The sequence below is a fragment of the Mastigoproctus giganteus genome, chromosome 3, assembly GCF_048544385.1.
Source record: "Mastigoproctus giganteus isolate SK-2022 chromosome 3, ASM4854438v1, whole genome shotgun sequence".
Taxonomy (NCBI): Eukaryota; Metazoa; Arthropoda; class Arachnida; order Uropygi; family Thelyphonidae; genus Mastigoproctus; species Mastigoproctus giganteus.
The window spans coordinates 188,635,386-188,645,614 of NC_143577.1; positions in this window are offsets into that span (position 1 = coordinate 188,635,386).

Here is a 10,229-nt window from a genome sequence, read left to right on the forward strand (position 1 = left end):
CCCTTGCCCCACCAGAGTGAGAAAATTGGGGAAGCGAGGAGGAAGGAGAGGGAACGTCTCTCCCCCCTCCTCAGGAGTTTGGGAAGAACGTTCGGCACAAGTGAGTGCGGATTTGGGTCACCTATAGGCTTTCCCAGGGGAAGAGCGCCACTGTATGTAGTCTCTGTCAGTTTTGCAGGACCTGAAAAACGGGCCATTGAGTCACGTCCAGGTAGGACACTAACAGATGGCTTAAATCTGGGATGTCATCCTTCCATACTGCATGTGGTCTGGGCCTTATTATCTGGTCATTATCTTGGGATCATAATCAAGTCTACTGGCTCTCACTATGGGGATTTATCCCTTCCGTGATGTTAATAGTCTTTATAATACGTTTTGTCCTTTTGTAGTGGGTTATGCTGGAAGGTCTTGAAGCAGTGTCCCTTTGTTCTGTTGTCATGACTATTTAAAGGTGTTTTTTGCTTCCATCCGTGATAATTATGCCTCTTGTAGTTATACAATATATTGTCACTTGTTTTTTCTAGTGCATTTTGTAGTCAGTCCTTGGTCTGTATAATCGACTCCTCTGTGTCGTCTCGCTGCTATTTGCAGGTTTGATTTGTTTCATTCCGTTAAGGTCTTTTGTATATGGCGGTTAGTGTTTGGTGCCTGGTAAATAATCCTCGGGCAAAATCAGTTAAGGCTAGTTATTCCTCTTTCGTATCTAGTAGATACGCCTAACGTTCCCTCGGTAGACAGTGAACTCTAATCATTAGCCTGCATCTAAGGTTTTCGTATTGGGCACACTCAAACATAATGTGCACCCAGCTTTCTTCTTCTCCACTATTCCCAATGCTGTTAGCTTTGCATTGAAAGCCCTATGACCCGTAAGGAGGTATGTCGTGTGGAGTCCAGGTTGCAGGCAGGTTGGGAGTATGGGATATACTCTGTCTACGTCCGGGATGAACTTTTTGTTTTAGGTATTTCTGCATTCTGTTCTTTTCAGCCTTGTGGGTTCAACTGTTATCCACTGTATAGTCTAAATGGGTGCAAGGCATTCCTTTGGTTATATAATATGTTATTTCAGTGCACACGATGTCCAGGTCAAGGAGAAGGGGTTTGGCCAATATCTGTAGGGCAACACTGCTAGTGGTGGTGCAGGCTCTGGCAATGGATAACATGATTGTTCTGTCCTGATTGAGTCGATTATGCGTCTATTTACGATGCCTTGTGATATCAAACCTCAGAGGCTTATCTTATAGTAGGTAGGAAAGGTTTTCTTGTGATATAAGGAGAGTATGCGATGTTTTAGTCCCCAGTCACGATGGACTACATGGCCAAACAGTGCAGAATATTTCCTAATCTTTGTCCTTAGATATGTGAGACGCTGCTTGAACGAAAAATTACAATCTTATATCAACCCCAGATACTTAAGGTGGCTTAGGAGTTTAATTGTGGTGTTATTCCCCTTTATTTGTGGCGGCCTGCGCACGTCAAGGGTGCCTTTCAGTAATATGGAAGATGTCTTAGTCGGTGAGATTTTTAGGCAGTGTAATAGAGTTCAGTCCTGTAGTATCTTGTTGGCATGGTTTGCTTTTACCTCAAACTGTGTTCTACTGTCGGCAGCAATTTTCAAGATCAGGTCGTCGGCAAAAACTTGGGTTTGAACGTTACCAAGATCCCTGCCCCACCAACTCACCCAAGACTTCCACAGGAGCAGCCCCTGCACCTGGCGGTTTACCCTACCATCGGGTGCCACGACAGTAATACTCCTGTCGGTAAGATAAGACTTGATAGTAAAATACAAGTTGCAGGGAAGGTTGGCCCGATTTAGTCCTGCCAGGACGCTTGGCCACCAAATGGTGCCGAATGTCCCGGCGAAATCAGTGGAGATGATTAGGCAGTATTTACTGTTGGAGCTGGCCACACCGTGCAGCAGATGTTGAAGTGCCTCTACTGTGGAAGTCTCGGGCTTAAAGCCAAATTGGGTAGACATGTGCAGTTCAGCTCTCTTGTAATGTAAATCACTTTTGGTGTATAGAATTCTCTGAAATAGTTTGCTGATCACTGGTAAGAAAGCTATCAGTCTGTAGGTGGTTGGCTGTTATGGAGGCTTCATGGAGTTTTTTGGAATCAGCTTCAGTCCCGCGGTCTTCCAGTTTCTTGGGAACATGCCTTGATCCAAATAGTTGTTTACCAGATTTAGGAAGAGTTCTGAGGTAAGTTCCGTTACTTCTTTGATGATTTCCGGCTCGAGGTAATCGAGGTCAGGGCACGTTTTATTTCTTGTGTGATTTGCCGCGGATTTGATGTCATCTAGAGTGAAGGGTTGTTCACAGGAATCAGAGGTGTATGTGTCATTTTTTAGGCACATTCTATGCTATTCAGGCGAAGTAGGCACAGTAGTCTCTGGGAAAATAGCACCCAGAATATTTGTGATTGAATGTTGCCATGTGGTGGTTTGGCTCCCTTCTGGTATCGGTGTGGCAAAAATAACGGGAAATGGAATAAAAACCACTCGCTTCCTTGCATGAAGTCCTCATCATTTGAGCCTTCTTAATGCAGCCGGTTTGGAAAGGTTTTCACCTGTACCCACAGAAACATCAAGAGACAGTTGACCAGAAGATAGCCTTCGTGCAACCTTGACCAGCTGTTCTTGCATTGCTTCCAGTCTCCTGAAACTGGAAGCAATGCAAGGCTTTCACCTGTACCCACAGAAACATCAAGAGACAGTTGACCAGAAGATAGCCTTCGTGCAACCTTGACCAGCTGTTCTTGCATTGCTTCCAGTCTCCTGAAACTGGTTTCATTTTCCAGGGTGACACTGCGTAACACATTAAGCCAACGTTCCATCTGCGCTTGCCATTGCCCTGCTTCAAGACATCCAACGACCTGCCATCTCAAACAATCATAACAATGATTATTTTCCGTCAGGAGTGTGCCAAAAAACGGAAATGAAATGATGTTGCCGCAACCAGTGTTTATAGGCACGAATAAATTGCAAAATGTTTGCAATTTATTCGTGGTATATCGATTCTATTGGATACTCGGGATTTGCATGCCAAGATGTCTATCGTATCAAATATTCGCCTTCGGTGAAACAGTTCGCAATAAAATATACAAGAATAAGTATTCTTTAATTCTGTCGAGAAGTGCATTTAAGTGTGTTCCATCCTTGTGATTACAGCCTCTTGTTAGCAAGCATAGATAATGATGAGAAATATTCAATCTCTCTTCTCTCTGTTGCAGGAATTTATTGTTAAGGGTAAAAAATATATTCCGAACACTTTTAACAAATAAAATGATGGGTTAGCTATTTAAAGTGGAAAACTTCGAAAGTAAGACGTCCAAAATTTAAAAAATTAGATTTTTCGGATTCGCAAATAAGAAAATGTTTGCATCATTGTAGATTGAAACTAAAAATGACCCCATTCAATTAACCACTGTCTTTTAAATCCACTGTTCCCACGTAATGAAAAATATGATCATATGATAGAGAAGGATGCTTGGTTTAAGAGAAGGTTCATGTTTACTAAATATATGCGTCATGGGTAGAGAGGATTAGCAAATAAGAAATTTTAAGGCGCCTATTTTCCCTAGCATTTTAAAAGAACAGTTTGAGTTGGAAGTTGCTAGAGCAGACTTGCCAATACACTTCACTATCGAAAGAAACCTGGTGACAATTGGGTATTAGTCTGATGTTTGGAGGAATGCATTTAGGTTCCTTTCTACTAGTTTTTCTCTGGGAGTCATTGGATATCTAGTCTGTGCACGATATGATTAAGAGGTCTCGGTGAAAGTATTGTCGTATATTGTTACTTCCGATTTCCGCAATGAAAAATGCGTCAACGGACAATTTAGTTTTGACTTTGGTAACCCATTCTTTGATATTTAGTTGTAATAATAAAATATTTATATTTCTTCGTGTAGTTTGATCTGTTAATATTAAATATTTCTTTCTCAGTCTTGAGTAACAGCAGATTTTGGGAAATTCAGAAACAAAAACAGCTTTATTTTATTATTATTATTTCATCTTTTGTTTGTTTCAGCAAAGATTTGCTTTCACCCCGATTACAGAGCCATCCAGATAGAAGGAGTAAAAAAATAACAATTATTCACAATATTCACAGAACTATTTACAGTATTTTACAAAAACCGTAGCTAGACATTAATTTCACATTAGTTGGTTTCAATAAGATTTGATCATGGTGTTATTACAATTCGTTCTACACAATACTGTCTTCTATTCTTAGGAGTTGATGTTGGACAAAGCTGAAAAAGATATGGAATTTCCTTTGGGATACTCTCGTTCTATAACTAAACTAAGCTCTGGGCTTATTTTAGTATTGCTTGCTTTAACAGTATTTCGCTGAATCTAATTTCAGTGAATTGAGTAGTTTTACTGTATTCCCTGGATAAACTCCTTTAGGCGGATGATGTATAGCAAAAAACCTAATGGTAAGTGAGGTGCCATGAGTGCATCTGGCACCAGGGGTAGAAATCAGGACTTGACGACTTGTTATATTTACACTTTTTAAATATTTTCCGCGTACTGGATGATTATAAAATTACAGTGATGGACCCTTACATCTCTCAAAGTACTTATTACGTAGATTAAAATCTTGGAACTTTTAATCCACTTAATAACATTTCTATGAGCAGAAATCTCTCAGACATGTGTAGTCTCTCATGGGTCGAGCACAGCTGAGGCATTGCTCTCAGCACAGGAGCGGGAATTCTCCATCGGATCACATCCCAGATGTTGCGGACAGAGATCTTTCCCGTGAGCCTTTTTTCAGTGAAAGTTAGGAGTCTGTCTCTTGCATCTTCACTTTCAATCGTTCCAACCCGAGAACCGTGGCTGGAACGGTTCTCTTCTTCTTAAACCTTCAGATATGTGAATCCTTGAGTGAGAAACTTCGGGATTGTCATTGGGTGCTTATCATTCTGATGAACTGTTCTGCGAGATGTTCATGAGTGCAAGCGAGTTTTTTATACCAGTAGTTGTGAAAGTAGACTCCACTACCCAAAAACTCTTACTGATGTGTCCGGACAAGATGGAAACCTCAAGATAAATAAGGAAAGTAAAAGTTCATAGATAGAGAAATATGGGAATTGGTAGGGAAGGAACGCGGATAGAAAGAAAGGTGATGAATAAGGAGATATCACCTTAAACAGAACAAAATGATTAAAACAGAGAACTTAAACAGAGAACCCGACTCCCGTCCCTAGCCACGTGGAGGCGCCCCAGGAACTATCTAAATTACACTATGTGGGATTCCAACAAGTGGATTCCTGGTTATAATAAATAAGGAATAGGGAGGAGAAAGTGGGAGAAAAGGAAGTAGAAGAAGTAAAGAGAGCAAAACACTCTCTCAGGAAAAAGAAGAAAAAGGAGAGAGGAAAACACTAGTTGGAAAATCTAACAAGCGAGAGAACTTGAAGAGGTAAAATTTTGAAGCCCGAAGGCTTGTAATTTTGAAAGAAAGATTCTTCTAGCCGGGAAGGAAACCCAACCTGCACCGACAAGGGGAAAAAGAAAAGTCTCAAAAAAAGAACATAGGTAATGTACGAGTGGCTATTAGATACCCACTTAAAAGAATAAATTAAGATAAATTATAAATACTTATGTCACCGATATGAAACATAGCAGTAAACATATTAACAAATTACACTGCAAAAGCAGAGAGTAAAATATACAATATTTACAAAATAAGTAATTAAAATCTTAGCTGAAAAACCAGTCAACCAAGAAATTAAGAGAAATAGTCAACCAGAAGAAATGCAGAAACACAAAGAACTCACCTAAGGTAAAACCAATAAATATTGTACAAATAAATTAGTTAACCAAATCAAAAGCAATTCTAAATTTAAATTTAGGTATAACAAATCAAAAATAAGTTAAATATTAAACAATAATTAATGAATATGCCGAGAAAATGTCTCTGCACAAGTAATCTAAGCTATATACATATGTATATTACCAGCAAATACCACAAGCTGCGAAAAACAAAACTTTTTTCAAATAACAAGACACGTAGTATTAACAATAATGCATAGATAAGCATTAAAAAAACAAAAAAAAAAAAAAAAAAAACCCACAACCTGCAAGGCTGAATGAAAGCTAAAACTGTACATTTCCACTTCAACTGACAGTAAAAAATAAAATAATGGCAAGACTTGGGGAGGAGAACAACGCTTCCAACCAGTCAGCCAACAAAGCAATTGGACCTGAGAGGGCAGGGAGAGTTCCATCCCACCCCTCAGAACCAAAACCTTACAACTGAAAATGCTAAACCAAGAACTATATGGTACTAGCAAAAACCCAACTGATTGTTGCAGCTGCAATCAGGCAGGAAAGAAAAATACAACAAATAATCAGCCCCGCAGGAAAAGAAAATTAAATCAAAACACAAGCAGCAAGAGAAGCAGCCAGCAGATCCAGCAGTAAAACAGTCTAGAGAGGAAAATCAACTCACTCCATCAGAACAGCCAACTGAAGGTTGGATCTGAGGAAACAGGGAGAGGTCCATCCCACTGCTCAGAGCCAAACAGACAACACAAGAAGAGAAAAACTGTCTCTTCAACATAATAATGAGCTAACTACACAAGTAATGTACAATATAAACATTTAAGTTTAACAACTGCTGATTCAAAAACACAATAAAATCAGTTACTCTCAATTCTGAGAGCAAACAAAAGCTCCATGATATTAACAAGATAATTACAGTATTTACAAAATACATACAATGCACAGAAAATCATTTCAGGCAGCCCGGACGGACAGAGTTCGAAGTGGGAGAGGGGAGGTCCATCTCTCCCTCTCGGCCAGGCGAAACCTGAGGGACAGACAATATTTAAGGCTAAACATAAACATCTCGTGTATGTTAATAAGTGTTATACTCTGTAAGACTCTGAACCATTGGTGTGAATCACCACTTTATATTCTATTACTATCATCAAAGTGATTTGAACCAATCACAAGGCATCATATAAGCATTGACAATCATTTACTTGCACCGAACAGGGTTAATGGGATAAAAATCACTGACTTCCTTGTGTACAGTCCACTTGAAATGATTCTTCTCAACGTAATCTGGTTGGAAAATATTGCTGCTGTCACAGACCGCAGCAACTTCAAGAGACAGTTGACAACAGACATTTGTTGGGTTTGATCTTGCTGCTAGGGCCAGATAACAACCTGTTCTGGTTAACGTACCCTTTGGGAGATCATGGTCAGTTCTTGTAATGGATCCTGTCCCCTGTAACCGCTTCCATTGTGCTGAGAAGACCCTGCGTGACACATTATACCAAAATGCCACCTTGGCCGGGCTTCAAGTTGTCTAACGGCCCGTCATCTCAAAGAATCATTTAAACAACAACGTCTTGCCATCCTGAGTACCAAAGATGTGGCTATCGAATTGAGAAGCCAAAAAATTGGAATGAAGTGATGTGGTCGCGACCTTTGTTTCTATAAGCATGAATAATTTCCGTAATGTGCATCTCTGTAAGATGGCAGAACGATTTCTATTGGCTACTCGAAATTTGCATGGTAGTATACAACTAATATCAAATATTCGTCTTCGGCGATACTGTTCACAATAAAACATCGATGAAAAACATTTTGGTAAGTGGGGTTTTCGTGGCTGTGTAAGGCACCTGCAGCAGTGATGAGTACTTGGAGACTTAATTTTTATCAAAATTTATATTTGTTATATTACACAAGTTTACCTAGTAACGTTCCTGCTTTGTAAAATATTTTTTGCGTATTGGATTATTATAAAATTATTACCGTGGGAGACCCTTATATCTCTCAAAATACTTATCGGGTAGATTAAAATCTTTGAACTTTCTTATATTCGAAGTTTGCTACCAGAAAAGCAATCATTTATTCACAATAACATAAGAAATAACACATAGTCGTATCTATTTACGCATTCCAAGTTTTAAACTCTTAAGGGAAATGGTTACCGCATATGTCCTGACTTTGTAATACAATTTCTTGCCAAGTTGGAAGAGAATGAAGAATGGTCCAACGTTCTGGATCTGCATGGTGATAGAAGCTCTGCTATTTTTGATGTCATTATTGGGATAATGGCGAATTTGTGGTAGTAATCTCTACTAGTGCATGTACAGCATACACACAAATCAGCAGCTTCCGTAGCCGAGTGGTCAGGAAGTGCAGTGCAGTAGCACACGCTCTTTGAGTAGACCGAGGTTCAAGCCCCTAAATGAGGTCGATCGGCTAACACGCACTGGACCAGTGTGGCAGATTATGGTCCATTTCCCTCAACATGAATGGTTGAGGAGGCTTCCATGCTGTAGTGGGTTGATAATGGCTGCAGTTCACCCCTTTTTCTACATACAGATTCCAAGTTGAATTTACATATTGGAGAGTAATACAAAAAACTCACCATCTCACATATATATGCATCAACTATTCTGAAATATTTCCTTATAGAGAGAGAGAGAGAGAGAGAGAGAGAGAGAGATAATCTTTAATGCCTTTCACGGCCAAAAAGCCAGGGGTTTACATTTTTACAGCCTCCCGAAACTTCCGGGAAAATAGAACAATTAATTTACAAAAACAAGTAATTTTACAAATGAAAACATATTTTGATGCAAAGGAGAGAACTCCTTACGAGAGTTAGGTCTGATTGAGCTGGCTTAACATCGAGATAAGAGCACCAACTCAATCAGACAGGAACAGATGCAAGGTACACATGTCATTGCTGATTAGTCCTTCTAGACATAATTTTTTTCCTGTAAGTCCGGTCAACAGCGAATTTGTTCAGGTCGGCGTCGAGTGCCTGGGTTTGCTTGAACATCGGTTGAGGGAGGAACCTGTCCGAGAGATGGAGTCACGCTGAATGCGATTAGAGATCGGGATTGGACCTAAGGGCAGCAGGGGGAATCCTCCAGCCACAGATATTTCAGAATGCAGGTGTTGCGATTATGCCTGTTATCATCTTGACTGTTGCTAGGAGGCGTTGGTCGTTGACTAAGGTGGGAAGCCGCGGAATCCCGAGCGAGTTGGCAAGCTGCGTTGTACGAATCAGAGCTGGAAGATTGTGCTTCCTGTTGGCCCACTTTAGGAGCCGGAATTCTGTGGCAAAGAGTGGTTTCTTTTTTGACGGTGCCGCTGACGCCCAAATTTCAGCAGCATCGAGTAAAGGTGGAAAGATGATTGTTCTTATGTACCTCACGGTTGTCTTTTTATCTCTGATATGAAGGAGATGCTGTTTTGCTGTCCACCGGAGTCTTGAAGCACGTGTGAGGAGCATGTCTATGTGGGCGTTGAATCGAAGTTTGGAGTCGAATACAACGCCCAGATCACGATGGCTGGACACAATTGGGATGAGGGTGTTGCCGACCGAAGGCTGGAGAGAAGGAGTTTGCTTCAATGAATACACCATGAATTGGGACTTAGCAGGAGTGATCTTGAGCCAGAACTGGCAGAGGTTGATTGATTGATTGATTTGGGTTTTATTGGCGCACTAGCAACTAAGGCTATACTGGCAGAGGTAAGATGTGATTGCAGTGAGAGTGTTGTTAATTTCCGTTTTTATCAGATCAAGGTCTTGACCAGGGTTGATGGGAGTGAGTACCTTGATATCATCTGCATAGCTCAGTAAACATCGAGAATGTGCAACCAGTGGGAAGATAATAGATGAGAACAGAAGGCCGGAAAGGACCCCTCCTTGTGGGACTCCTGCGGTGACGGATCTAGTAAGGATGCGATCTCCTGTATGAAGCTTTATAACTCTGTTATTCAGAAGAGAGGAGAGAAAGCATAATATGTTCCCTGTGATCTGGAAGTGGCATTCCAGGAGAGTGAGTAGTTGGTTTACTGGTTTACTTGGACGGCATCAAATGCAGCCTCAATGTCTAAGTAAGTAACAGCTAGTTCGTGCCTTTTCTCGAATGCTGACAAGATAGTATTCGTGGTGGCTAGCAGATTGGTGATCATTGATCTGTTTGGAAGAGAGTAGTGAATTTGGGCTGGATCACTGGGCAAGATCTGCTTGGTGAGGATGGATGGGGAGTAAGTTCTGCTGCAGGAGCTTCAGCAGGCTGGAGGAGTTGGAGATGGGTCGGAAGTGTTTAGGCTTCGATGGCGACTGAACTTTGGCTAAACGTTTGATGAGATAGTTTTTCCATTGTTGTGGGAAAGTCTGGTTAGAGAGTAACTGGTTGAAGATAATTAAAAGTGGCTGAATAATGTACGGACTTAGGCATTTGAGCATGAA